Raw genomic sequence first — 14,242 nt, 5'->3', positions numbered from 1 at the left:
CTCTCTTGTTTAGGATCACCTGGTTTATAGATAAAGCTCTCTCATTCAATAGCTTTCAAAGGTCTTCTTGCAAAGAGATTTGGGAGTTGAGAAGCAATTCGCCTGCCTTCTGAGGGCAAGGATGATAGCCATGGATTCAAGTTCCTTAAGTGACCTAGAAAGCTGCAAGGCAACCTTGCCTTGTTAGGTTAGTAGTGCCAGGTGAGGCCCGCTGCTCTGGCAGGTTCTTTAAGACAGCCAGCCGAATGGATGGCAGTGGTTATGAATCTGGGTTCCCCCTTCTCTTGAACTATAAAGTGAACACTTGCCATTTCATCTCAGCATTCCTCCCCTGTGGTGGTTTGAATGAGAACAGCCCCACTGGAGGCTGGATATTTGCGTGCTTGGTCACCAGGGAGTTCATTGTCTGAAAGGATGAGGAGGTGTGGCTTTGTTAGAGGAAGTGTGTCACTGGGGGTGGGCTTTGAGGTTTTCAAAAGTCCAGGTCAGACCCAGGGGCTTTCTCTGCCTGATGCCTGCAAATCTGGATGTAAAACTTTCAGCTGCTTCTCTGGCACCTGCCTCCATGCTTCCCACCAAGATGAGGATGGACCAAACTTCTGAACCTGTAAGCCAGCCCCAATGAAATGCTTTCCTTGATAAGAGTTGTCGTGGTCATGGTGTCTCTTCACAGCAAGGGAACACTAAGACATTCCCTCAGCTTCCTTTTGGAAATTGTTATTATTGTCAAGTCTCATGTGTCATCTGTGAGGCAAGGCAGCTACTCAGTTTCCCCTTCCCCACATAGGTGGGGTAGGAGAAAGGACCCCTAGTGCTCACCCTCAGCCTCAGTGATGGAGATGGGAGACACAGAGTGCAGCCTGTCAGAATCCTCTGGCATTCCCCCTTGAGGACCTAAGGAGAGGATTCTCCATTCACTTTGGAAGCCGGAAAGGCGAGAAGAGCTCCCTCAAGTCTATCTGTGGAAGAGGGTCTATTGTTCCCAGAGGAAAGGATCCTGGGCTGTGAGGAAAAGCAAAGCCAAACCCAGGCAGGAGATAGGGAGATCCTTATCAGTAGATTCACCAGAACTCCAAGGCCAAGGCCACACACAAGTTTTCATGTGGATGATTAAAAAAAAGAATTCCCTTTTTATTTAAGCTTTGAGGTGGTTTCTGGCACCATCCCAACCTACAGTAGTCTGAAGAATGATGTCCCTCAAACCACCTGTCTGGGAAAGCGCTAGTGTATACCCAGAAGTCCTCTGGAGTTGTCAGAAGGTTCAGGGCACTGTCCCTGTGGAAAGCTTCTAGCATTATACAGAAGTGCCAAGGAGAGATAGCCAAAAGACGGAGGGCATGTACTATCCAAAGCCTGGCTCAGTGTGTTTGAGAAAGAAAACTGTAGCTGGAGAGTTTTCTCTCCGGGTCCTGCCAACCCCCAGCAGTCCGACAAAACACACAGATGCTTATATTATTTAAACTGTTTGGCCTAATGGCTCAGGCTTCTAGCTATCTAGTTCTTACATCTTAAATTAACCCATTTTTATAAATCTGTACATTGCCACGTGGCTCGTGGCTTACCGGCATCTTCACATGCTGCTTGTCATGGCGGCGGCTGGCCGTGTCTCCCTCCGCCTTCCTGTTCTCTCAATTCTCCTCTCTGTTAGTCCCGCCTATACTTCCTGCCTGGCCACTGGCCAATCAGTGTTTTATTTATTGACCAATCAGAGCATTTGACATACAGACCATCCCACAGCAGAAACGGTTGTTGGGGAGAGGCTGTGGCAGAAGACAGAGACAGTGTTCTTAGGAGGAGAGGCAATGGGAAATCTTTACTATGGACCAGCCAATGAGAAACCCAGAGGTCAGGAGCTTTCCCTACAATGAGGGCGGCAGAACCTTCTGTGTTGGCAGAGAGGACTCAATGCTCAGTTGGTAAGGGTGATATTACCTAACCTTCCCTTTGACTAAGTGGATTTGCCTTTGCATCCTTTGGTTTAAGAGCAGTAGCAGCAGTAGGTCTTTAGCTCTGCCCATCATACTCGCTGGGAGGCAAGATGTCCCTGCTTCTCACAGAGCTTAGGCACATTTGAAGGAATTTTCCAAATGCCATTTTTACTGAAACTTGACCTTTGTGAACATCAGGCCCTGTGTTAGTAGTTTTCCTTGTTCCTGTGACAAAATAAATAACTTAAAAGGAGAAAGGTTTCTTGTAGGTCATACTTCTGGAAGGTTCTGGCCATCCTGGTTGGGAAGGCATGGCAACTGGGTCCAGTTCGTGATGATAGATGGGAAAATTCCAGGCTAGCCTCCACAACCCAAAGTTTACACAACCTTCCCAAACACTGCCGTCCCCTGGAGACCACATGTTCATGCATGTGAGTCTGGGGAGCAAGGTAGGCAGTGGAGTGGTGGGGAGGGCATGTCCTATCCAAATCATAGCCATAACAGAGCAGAATGCCCTGAATTAGATTACACCATAATAAACCTTTACCACAGCACATGAAGCTGAGTGTGTGTGTGTGTGTGTGTGTGTGTGTGTGTGTGTGTGTGTGCTCAAAATCTGTCCTTTCTGGAGATCTAGTGATGAATTGAGGCTCAATATTTAAAAGCCATGTAATAACTTGGCTCTGTAGTGGTTGGAATCCAACTCCCTTGTACATGCCTCTCCTCCTGTGGGTGCTGTACATGATACACGCATGAAGATGCCTTGCGATGGCCATGTGGGGAAAATAGTCCTCTCAGCGCAGTGTACCAAGCAGCTTTGATCCCACTGAACAAGCTTTCAGCTCCAAGGCAGTGACTCTGCCCTCAACATCTTGAGAGGCATTTGCTTGCGGCCGGCTCTTCTGTGTGTGTTGGGTGCTTGCTGTCCTCCTGGCCCCGTGGGGCTTTTCAATTAGAATGAGTTCTATTTGGTCTGATTTCCCGACATAGACTGTAGTGCCCACCTCAGAGAGTCTGTCAGCACAGCAGGAAAGCTGCACCGGCACTGTGGCTTAGCTGTTTCGGGGGAGACTGTGATGGAGTTGGAGGAGGACCCGCATTTCAGTTCTGATATTGGAGCCTCTGGTGTATGTTTAGAGAGAAACCACAAATTTGACATGCTGTCTCCACCCCAAACCCCAAACCCAACCAAGCCCCTTCTAACAGTCATTTCTAAAGTGCTTCAGAGTGGCTGTTCCTTCCTATCTGCTCCTCCCAGAGTGAGCTCTTTTTTCAAGAGAACATCAGTGTCTTTTAGCGTCTAGACCCCTAAGTGAATCTGATTGGCTTTCCTTGTTTGTCTTGGTTCTTTTTGGCCAAAGAACACTTTGGGCTGACAACCGGGCAAGCAGGGCCTGTGTCAGGCACCGTCTCCTGAGGTGGGGTGTGAGCAGGGATTCCAGAGTGAAGGGATTTTAAAATGCAGTTAATCAAGTTGTCTTTTTGTGAAAGGGACAAACCAAGCTCTCTCTCCCTCACCGCAAATGGGCCCTGTTTCTAGTGAGTAATGGCAAAAAAGAAAGCTCGTTAGAAACCTAAACTTGGCACTGGCAGGTAGGACATAGCAAGTGCTGGCCAAAACGTGTGCCCATGGGACTCTTTAAAGGGAGGATGGCGGGAAAACATGCAGAGCTGCACACAGAGGAATCTGCTGCACTATTCCCATTACGGTTTCTCTCGTTCAGGGAGCCCACCTTGGATTTTGTCCCTTCTTTGATTGATTTGCTTTTCTGTCTTAGCCCAGGCTGGCCTGGAACTCTTAATCCTCTTGCCTCAGCCTCCCTGGTGCAGAGATTACAGATGTGCACTGCGGTGCTCATCTCCTTCCAGTACAGAAATTACAGATGTGCACTACGGTGCTCATTTCCTTCCAGTGCAGAGATTACAGATGTGCATTGTGGTGCTCATCTCCTTCTCATTTGATTGACTGCTTCCCTTGCCATCATCTTGCTGCCTAATGAGCTCAGCCCTGGGCTTCCAAGGCAACTGGCCAAGAAGATGAAGTTGACGTTTGAAGTTGAGCACTCTCTTCCCTCACGCCTCTTCCCACTCTTCTCCTTTCACATCCCACGACCTCGGAATTGAGGCCACGCAGCACCAATTTTTCAACCCACTCAAGCCTGTCGTTTCTAAAATCCCAATGCTTCTTGAGTTTTGACTCTGAGCCAGTCACCAACAAGCATTTTTTGCAGAGGGTTGGAGAGAGAGCAGTCTCAGCTAGTGAACCATGCTGTTTCTCCCACAGCCCTTCTCTCATGTTATCCTGTCAACAACACAATAATGACAAAGCACTAACAAGCAGGTATACCTATGTTTCAATAAAACTTTATTTATAAAAAGAGGTAATAGGCCCATTATGGCTTGAGGGATAAATATAATGAGTCTGTGTGATCTATAAACTGAAGACCCAAAAGGCTTTCAAGAATGTGACGCCAGTAGAAACCCTGCCCACTTGCACTGAAGGAGAAGGGGGCAAAAGGACCAGAGGCTGTCGGATTCCAAAGTTCTACACACACAAGAAACAAACAGCCTGATGGAACAACCCAGCTGCAAACACACAACTGTGCTGGTTACTTTTGCTGACTTGGCACAAACCAGAGTCACCTGGGAAGAGGAGACCTCAACCGAAGCATTTCCTCCATCGGATTTGCCTGTGGGCACGTCTGTGGGACATTTTCTTGACTGATTGTTGATGTGGGCAGTGAGGGTGGTGCTACCCCTAGGCAGGTGATTCTGGGTTGTATAAGAAAGTCATCTGAGCAAGCCATGGGGAGCAACACGCCTGCCTTCAGTTCCTGCCTCTCCCACTTCCGTGCCTGCCCTGACCTCCGTCAAAGGTGGACTGTTAGCCAGATAATCTCTTTCCTCCCTAAGTTGCTTCTTATCCATGTTTTATCACAGAAACAGAAAGTGATTAGGACTGCCACCCTTCCTGAGAAAGGAAGGCCAACTCAGAGAACGAGCCATGGTCCCAGAGGGTAGAGCCAAGAGCCAGGTCCTGAACCTACCTGGGTTTTGCTGGATTCAGAACCTGCTTGGGGCTAGCCACTTGCCCTTTCCTTCCATGTGCCTGCCTGTTTGAGTGGGTGTGGGTGTGGCTGTGACTGCTGTGTTATGTGTTACTTAGTCACTTCCTCCAAACTGAAACCTTCCCTCTTGGAGGCGACAGAGGAATTCACCTAACTTACCAGGCTTAGGAAGTCACAAAAACATGAGTGTAGCATGAATGTTAAAGAGTCCTATTAATAAAATCAAACCTGGGGCCAGTTGTTGGGGTGAAATGCTGGATGATCAGAGAGACAGAAAAAGTCACAGCTATCTCACCTTGCCAATTCCTCAGCTGATCCTGTTTCCTCAGACTGGAAGCCTCTGAGTCCTCATCCAGAATGAATCTCAGCTGAACTGTGTTGCTCCAAAGCCTGAATGCTTAACCAGGCCAAATGCTTCTAGTTTCTGGTCCTCACGCCTTATAAACCTTTCCGCTTTCTACCACCACTCCCTGGGATTAAAGGCTGCTTTCTGGGATTAAAGGTGTGATGAGTCACCATGCCTGGCTGTATCCTTGAACTCATGGATTTCTGCCTCTGGAATGCTAGGATTAAAAATGTATGCTATCACTTTCTAGCCTAAGTATCTTGTGGCTTTTCTGTTCTCTGACCCCAGATAAGTTTATTAAGGTACACAATATTTTGGGGAGCACAATACCACCACACACGAGTCTCCTCCCTGATGTTAGAGAAGCACAATTGTTAGGGACAAGAGCGTTTTCAGTGCACCCAGCTGCCTGAGTTGTGCTGGAGTCCCAGCACCGCAGCTTTCCTAAGTGGATGCCCATGTCTAGTGGGGCTCTCAGGGGTGCAGCTGCCTGTGAGTCACCCCAGTAAACCCACTGGGCACTAAGCTGGACCCTCATGGGATGGTTTTTTGGATCCATCATTGGTGCCCTGTCTGGGATGAATGGGTTTTTGTCTACACGTCCCCTAGAAAAGTCATGAGACACTCTATCTAGGAGCAGGTGACTAGTCATTGACTATTTTCACAGATACCCAGATGACTAGAGTGGGTACCCCATGCTGGATCCTACCTGAGTCATACTCCCATCTGAGTGGGGGGAGATGATGCTATTTCAGTTTACTGATGAGACCAAGGTGAGACTTTGAACTTGAACCAATGCTATAATGTGCTAAGAGTTTGGGGGAGTTGTGTCAGTGAGGCTGAGACACGTGCAAGTCTTGGAGATAAGGGGTGAGTTTACTCTAGGCTAAATGCTGGCCCACCTCTCCAAAAGATGCCCACATCTGGAATCTTTAGAAATTGTGAGCAGAATACCTTATATGGTAAAGAGAGCTTTGTGAATATGACCATTGTAGGGCTCTTGAGATGGGAGATGACCCTAGTGTACCGATATTATCACTAGGCTTGCAAGAGGGAGGCATGAGCATCCAAATTAAAGAATGGAAGGAGGTGAGGCCAGAAGAGAAAGATGCTGTATGCCTGGCTTCTGGCTCCAGGATGGAGTGGGATGCAGGAAGCCTGTGGGTCTTGGAAGAGCAGGGACAGATTCTCCTTACTTTGCAGAAGAAAGACAAGCAAGGTAATACCTTCACATGAGCTGTTTTTGACTCTATAATGGTAATATGTGTTTGTTGTACATTCATATTATTTTAATCTTGCTACAATTTTAAATTTTATTTTTGTGTATGTGCGTGCATGCGTGCGTGCATGTGTGTGTGTGTGCGCGCGCCACATATGTAGAGGTCAGAGGAGGAGTCCTGCAGCATGTATGACCTGCAGGAGTCAATTCTTTCCTTCCTCCACACGGATCCCACTCAGCTTGTCAGATTTGGCCGCAAGCCCCTTTACATGCTGAGCCATCTCGCTGGCCCCAATCCCACTAAGTTTGCTGTGCTTTGTGATGGCAACAGTTGAGGCCGTCACAGGTTTTGCCAACCACTACTCTAGACACAGACTATGTGTGGGCTTCTGGGCATGTCTCTCTCAGTCTTCACTACGGCCCTTTGGGGCAGGTGTGAACATCCTCACAGGCGTTTTGGAGAATGCTGCTTGCAGAGTTGGGCTCAACAGTCAAGTTTCTTATGCTCCAGAGCCTACGTCTCTCTGTCGTATTGCCTTGTTGGACACAGCCCCATCGTGATCGCCTCAGAGGGCCTTCACAGATCCTGTTTATCACGCTTAATTCTCCTGGATCTGTACCAAGCTCTGGAAGCTTCCCATTGCTTCTGCCACTCCATTTTACATTTACTCAGCGTCTAGACTCAGATCTAACTAGTGGTTAGGCTTGCTTTACATTCGAAGGTAGGTGTTTTCAAAAAGATGCCAATTCCAGATGAATCAACATCTCCTTCTCTGAAAAACACTAGCCACTTCCTTTGATGAAATACACACCTCCATCTATGTTGTAGACTGAAACACACACACACACACACACACACACACACACACTAATATACCATCTATTGGAGAAGAAAGCCATCTGCAGGAAACCAGGAAGAGCCCTTAACAGGAAAAAAAAAAAAAAAAAAAGAAAGAAAAAAGCCATCAGCGCCTTTGTCTAGGGTCTCTGCCTCTGCAACTGAGATGTAATTATCTGCTATTTATGTGACCCAGTCTTTGGTGTTTAGCTACAGCAGCCGACCCGACCAAGGTTTATAAAGAGTCAAACCTAAGCCCCAAAGCAGCATTGGAAGTCACAGCTGCAGCCAGCCTGTACGTATGTGATGCCGGGGCCACACAGGAGCTAGGGCGGCACAGAGTGGCAAGCTGCCTCAGTGGTCCTCCTCCGTTAGCACTTATGCCCACGACAAATCCTCTCTTCTTGAATATGGTGGAGCTAGCCATTTGCTTTTAACCAATGAAATGGAGCCAAGGTGAGGGAAGCCACTTTCATAGTTCCTTGGCATCCATCTTGCAGCAGACTGCCCCGCCCCGTCCCCCACACCAGTTTTGCTGAGGCCAGTTGCTGTGCTGGGAGCTGGTCTAGGCTCATCTGGCAAGAACCGAATATGAGCTCCAGAAGACAGCAAGGAGGACCTGACGCTCTCAGTGCTCAAAGAACCAGATGCGCCGACAGCTATGCAAACTTGGACGTGGCACTTTCCCAGTCAAGTCCTGTGAGCCCCCAATCCAGGACACAGTTTTGAACACAGCAGTGCAGAGGACCTCAGGAGCAGTCCTAGGACCTACAGAAGCTGTGAAATCACAAATGGGTGCTGTTGTCAGCTGCCAGCATGTACAGCCACAGCTAGATAACGCAGGTTGAGTGGGTGGATCTGGAGCTCCCTGACATATATCATGGGTCTGTAGCTTGCCTCACCCTCCTGGAATCATCCTGGTTACACTGTGCACATAGGAAGAGCTTGTGTTTTCCTCATTCCCGGAATGAAACGAGGTCATAGCCTGTCTGCATTTTCTTTGCTGTGACCAAATAACCGACAAGAAGCAACACCAGGGAAAAAGGATTTATTTTAGCTCACACTTTGAGATGATACAGTCCACCGTGGTGAAGAAGGCATGCAGGCAGGCAGGAAGTGGCTGGTCACATTGCTACTGCAGTCACGAAGCAGAGAGTGACCAGGAAGTCGAGCCCAGGCTACAAAATCTCAACACCTCTCCCCCATTCCCTAGGGACCAGGTTCCTCCACCCAAAGGTTCTACAACCTTTAAATACAGCATCATCAGCTAGGGAGTAAGTGTTTAAGCACACAAGCCTATGGGGTGCTATTGGTGAAATTATTAAGGCCACTCCATGTAGTTAAAAGGGAGGTTTATTTTGTGGGGTAACTTACAAGTGAAGGGATAGGTAACAGGGTCTGGGAAAAGTGTGGCGCAGTCCGGCGGTGTTCTCTGGAGAACTCTGCTTGGTCTACCTCCAGCGTCCTGGGTCCAGGAACCAAGACAGCTGGCCCAACTGGATCTTGGGGTCTTCAGGGTCCTCTCTCAGCCCTGCCTTGTAGGCGTGACAGTTGCTGAAGTCTCAACGGGGGTTAGAACTTCCAGATCAAAGCTGGAATGGCTACCCACTACAGGGTGCATTTCAAACCACTAAATGAAAAGTATTCTGTTACTGACAGCAGTTATTATTTTATTGAGACAGCGTCTCTTGCCCAAGCTGGCCTCTAACTCAGTATGTAGCTGAGCAAGACCTTGAACTTCTGATCCTCCTAACTCTATCTCTCAAGTGCTGGGATTATAGGATTACACCATGCTTGCTGGAGATCAGACCCAGGGCTTCATGCAAGCTGGGCAAGCACGCTACTGACTGAGCTATATCCCTGGTCTGCAGTTAATAATTTTTTTTAAGTGTCAAGGGATCTCAGAGGGGAAACTCAATTTTCCTTGGAATTAAAGCAAAATAATTTGAAATTACCCCTGTGCGGGACTCTTAACTCTCTGAAAGCCCACGAAAGAATGATTGACTTTGACAATTACTGCAGGGAGCCTGACTACAGACAATTGTGTCCCCTGGGGCTATTTCTGGTCGGCACCGCTGATAGGAGGCATCAGGAGCAGGAGCCAGGAGTAAGCCTCTTGTCTTGAAGTATACAGGAGCGTGTGGTACTCAGGGTAATGTCAACGATGCTGAGGTCAAAGAATGGTATCTTAGTCCTCCTGTGAGGCTGACTTCAGTTATCATAGGTGATAGGCTTGATTGTCAACTTGGCAGGATTCAGAGTCACCAAGGAGACAAGCCTCTGAGCATGCCTAGGAGGATTATCTAAATTAGGTTCCTAATTTAATTGGGGTGGGAAGACCCACCCTAAATGTTGGCGTTGGCAGCCCTATGCCATGACCTGAGGCTCCTGGCTGAGTAAAAAAAAACGAGGAAGCAAGCGGAGGTCTGGCATTTATCTCGCTGCCTCCTGCCTTGAATGCAGTGTGACAGGGAAGCTGACTTAGGTTTCTGCCACCATAAGTATATTCCACCATGATGGGCTGGCTCCTCAAACTGTGAGCAAAACAATCCTTCCTCCATACGCGGCTTTTGTTGGGTGCTTTATTACAGCCCCAGGCATGGTAGCCTAAGCATCACAAGGGGCATCTAGAGAAGGAAATGGGTGAGAGGGGCTGGACTGCAGGGTGTTGGGTACAAAGTCAACTGCTGCTTTCCCCCAACCCACCTTTACTTACCAAGCAGATCTTGAGACGCCTTCATTTCAGCCCAGAGAAAAGGGCCAGGGTTGTCAGCCCACTGGTGTGGACATCATGGCGGGAAGCTGTGGTGCTAGGGCAGGCTGGCATTGAGTTTGCTCAGGCACAGGGATGGTCAGTCCCTCTCGGTAGGGAAGACGAGGGTCCGGTGGCTGTCCTGTCCCATCCAAAGCCACAGGCACTCTTGCCAGTATCCAAGCTGTGTATTCTCGTCTAGAGAATTCCTCGTGTTCTTCTTCAAGTCTTTGGAAGACTGTAGATTAGTTCAGACAGTCATTCAAACACTGTTTTTGCTAAGGTCTGCCTCATTAAGATCTCCTCCGAGGACCATACACAAGTCTCTCAGGGTTCTCACCGCATCCCCATTTGACGACAAAGAAGCAGCTTCAGAATGCAAAAAGATAGTTGATCAGAAAGCCTAGAGCTGGGCTTCAAAGCCAGCTCTTCTAACGTCGAGTCGAGCTCAGGTTAATTTCTACCCTGGCCGGCACTAAGCCCCTGGTAAATAAAGGCTCCTTTTGGACATGGGAGTTATCTGCCATCCGAGAAAAGGCTGCCGGCAGCACAGGTGTGCCGTGCAAGGCCAGCTAGGGCAGTAATCCCTCCACACGGCACAGTCCTAGGAGTGGGTAGGGAAAGTCAGAAAGGTTCTGGGGGTGGGGCTGGGGGAAGGTAGTTGGAGGGCTGGAAGGAGGTGGGGCAGAGGTGTCACCCGAGCTGGGCTTAGTTGTAGGCAGAACAAAAGGCTAGTGCCTCCAATCAAACAACAGATTCACTTCTTGAAAGCTACTTCTGCCTCCAGAAGCTAAGAAGGAAAAAGGACCCAGGTTCAGCACCAAGTTCAGCACCAAGCTCAACACCCGTTCAGCACCAAGGGGTTCTGGGTGACAGTTTGAGGGTAGGTGGGGATCATACCTGTTGTGCCTCTTCTCTCCTCCCAGAGGAGCAGGCAGGCTTCTGACTGGGACATGTGGGGTGAGGGCCTTGATATCTCCACCCTCTGTGAGGAGATTTCAAGTTTAGGAGACAAGTCTCCCATCGCTGTCATAACACACTTGTTTCTCAGCGTTCGCTCATTTACATAAAAAGACAGAAGCGGAGATCCCTTCACAGTCAGACAAAGGCAGCTATCATAGAGTCCAAGGAGACATCTTGTCCAAACGCCACACACACGGATGCCTTATTTAGCCATCTGTTTATTCAGTTTAATTTTTTTTTTATTTATGTGTTTATGTCTGTGTGATTGTATGTCACAGATGTGCAGGTGTCTGCAGAAGCCAGAGGGTGTCAGATCCCGTGGAGCTGGCATTATACGTGGCTGTGAGTTGCCCCATGGGTTCTGGAAAGCAGACTTGGGTCCTCTGGAAGAGCAGCCGATGTTCTTAACCTTTGAGTTATCTCACCACCACTGACCCACCTCTCCCTTTTTAAGACAGTGTCTCAAGTAGCCTAGCTTGGCTTTGGATTCACTATGTAGCTAAGGATAACCTTGAACTCCTGATCTTCTGGCCCCCGTGTCTCAAGCACTGGGATTATCGGAATGCACCACCACACCCAGCAGCAGCCCTGTTTTGTAGGTCCATAGGATGACTTGGGGCTCTCTGGGCAGCAAGCTTGCATGCAGATGATGTAACTACATTCATTGATTCATCCACTCCACAAATCCCCAGTAAGCACCGGCTCTGTTATTAGGCACTGTTTGGGACCTGGGGAAACAGCCATGAACTTGGCACAATGCCGCCGTGTTTATAGGGCTCACTGACTAGATTGGGAGCCAGGCCAGAAATACGCAGCTGAAGGAGAAATAAGCTGAAATTGCAGGAAGATCAGAGATAGGATAGGCAATCATATTTGGATTTCAGATAAACTATAGGAACCTTAGGAAATCTCTCTCCTCCAAATATTATATTACATCCTGGACTTTTTTTTCCATTTTATTTTATGTGGTTGAGTGTTTCGTCTGTATGTATGCTTGGATACCACATGCTTGCCGCGCTTGAGGATGTCAGAGGCAGATGTTAAATCCCCTGGAACTGGAGACACAATAGTTGTGAGCTGCCATGTGGGTGCTAAGAATCGAACCTGGGTCCTCTGGAAGAGCAGCCAGTGCTCTTAACCACTGAGCTATCTCTCCAGCCCCCATCCTGGATTGTTGTTTGCCAAGTCAGCAACCCTAAAGCAATCTGCAGACAACCTGGATGGTGGGATGTTGTGTCACTTGGAGAAAGTACCAGAAAGACAAAAATACCATGTGATTTACTGCAAGCATTTGGCTCATACAATGCCGGGGACTTGGTAGCCCAGCATCTTTAGGGTTGGCTGTCGGGAAGGTGGTCAGGAAACTTCAAGGTGCAGTGGGAGCCATGGTCCAAAGGCAGACTTCGTGTTCTCCTGGCAGTCTCAGCTGTGTGTAAGGCCTTTTCTCTGGTTGGGGTCCTAACTCCAGTTATGGACTGGGTTACTGAAAGTAACTGCATATGGACTTTAATCGTATCTACAAATCCCCTTCCCAGCAGTGTCTGGACTAGTGCTTCACTGGATAAATAGGGATCAGATGCTACTGGCCAAACTCATACACAAAACAGAGATCACGAGAGGATGGGTGTCTATAGGGACGCCTTCTGAAGTGTGGGTATTCGAATTGAGACTTGAACGTTGAGCTGTGGAACATTAAACTGCCATTCTAAAAATGTTCCAGATGGAAAGAAAACCAGATGGCTTCTCCCTTGGGCAGGGTTCCTCCAGTGGACCCAAGACAAGGATTAGGGACAGACCATTTATCTGGGAGGCACGGGAGTTTCTGGGGAGGAAGGAGAGATGTGGGACAGGAGAGAGAGGCCAGGCCAGAGGGCTATCAACGCTCTTGCCACAGGGTGGCTGGACCTTCCTCTGGTTGAAGTACTCTGGGAAATGGCGGGCATGTACCACTGAGAGTTCTGTTCTTCCCCTTCCTGGCGCACTTTGGGCTTCAGTGGAGAACCGCGCTGGCTAGCCTCGGTCCCAAGAGAGGAGCCAGAGCAGGCCTGGAACTCTGAGGCACTGTGGAAGACCAAGGCCCTTGCTCGCTTGCTTTGTGTTGAAGGGATGCACACCATGTTAGTTTTCAATTTGGCATTAAGTTTACTGTCTCTTACTCTTTCTTTTTTCCTTCCTTCCTTCCTTCCTTCCTTCCTGTCTTTCTTTCTTTCTTCCTTTCTTTCTTTCCTCATCTCTCCTCTCCTTTCCTTTATTTCCTGTCTCTTTTCCCTTCCTTTAGCCCTCCCTTTCCACTACCCAAATGCATGCTGCCTTGAAAAAGATTAAAATGAGGTAGAAACGTAAGTTATCCACAGATGGACATAGATGCATGATATTCTAGAAAGAAATATGACTAAACAAAGACTCACACACACTGATTTTAATAAAACGATGCCCCATGAGGACTATCAAGGCTGATCTTGCCCCCATGAGGATGTACCTTTCAAAATGGGATGGATGGATGGGTAGATAGATAGATAGATACATACATACATGCATACATATAGCATACATATAATTAAGTGGATATAGATAGGTAGAAGGGGACACAAACCTACCTAGATAGATAGTAGGAGCCTGGTAGGCCCTCCTCATGTGACAGACAGCCCCATAGCCAGCTCTGCTCTCAACACAGAACACCAGGAAGTATCTCAACACTGGAGCTGGAGCCTGTCTGCCAGTCAGGCTTAGCCTGTCAAGCTGGAAACCACAAGAAGCACAAAGCAGGACTCTAAGTTTCTCCAAGAGCCTGGCTTTCCTGCTGTGCCTGCAGTCACCAACAGTCACCAACAGAGAGTGAGTTTGGGTCAGACATTTCCAGGAACCCACCCAAAGGCACCTGCGGGTCGCCGTCTGGAACAAGTCACTCTATGGGACAACTGCCTGAAACTCCGCTCACTCCAATTTTGTTAGGGGTGATACTTGGCCTAAAGTGAGCAGGGCGGTGCTGACGGACTGCCTGAGTCAGGGGCAGAGCTGTCAGTCCACTCCTGGCTTGGTCCAAGTCCATGGATCATGCTATTCACAGACACTGCCATGTTCCACTGTGCTCTTGTAGCTATACCTTGGTGCCCACTGACCCAGCTGTG

The sequence above is a fragment of the Peromyscus californicus genome, unplaced genomic scaffold (genome assembly GCF_007827085.1).
Source record: "Peromyscus californicus insignis strain IS unplaced genomic scaffold, ASM782708v3 Scaffold_6__1_contigs__length_162567912, whole genome shotgun sequence".
Taxonomy (NCBI): domain Eukaryota; kingdom Metazoa; phylum Chordata; class Mammalia; order Rodentia; family Cricetidae; genus Peromyscus; species Peromyscus californicus.
This window is presented reverse-complemented; position numbering follows the sequence as displayed.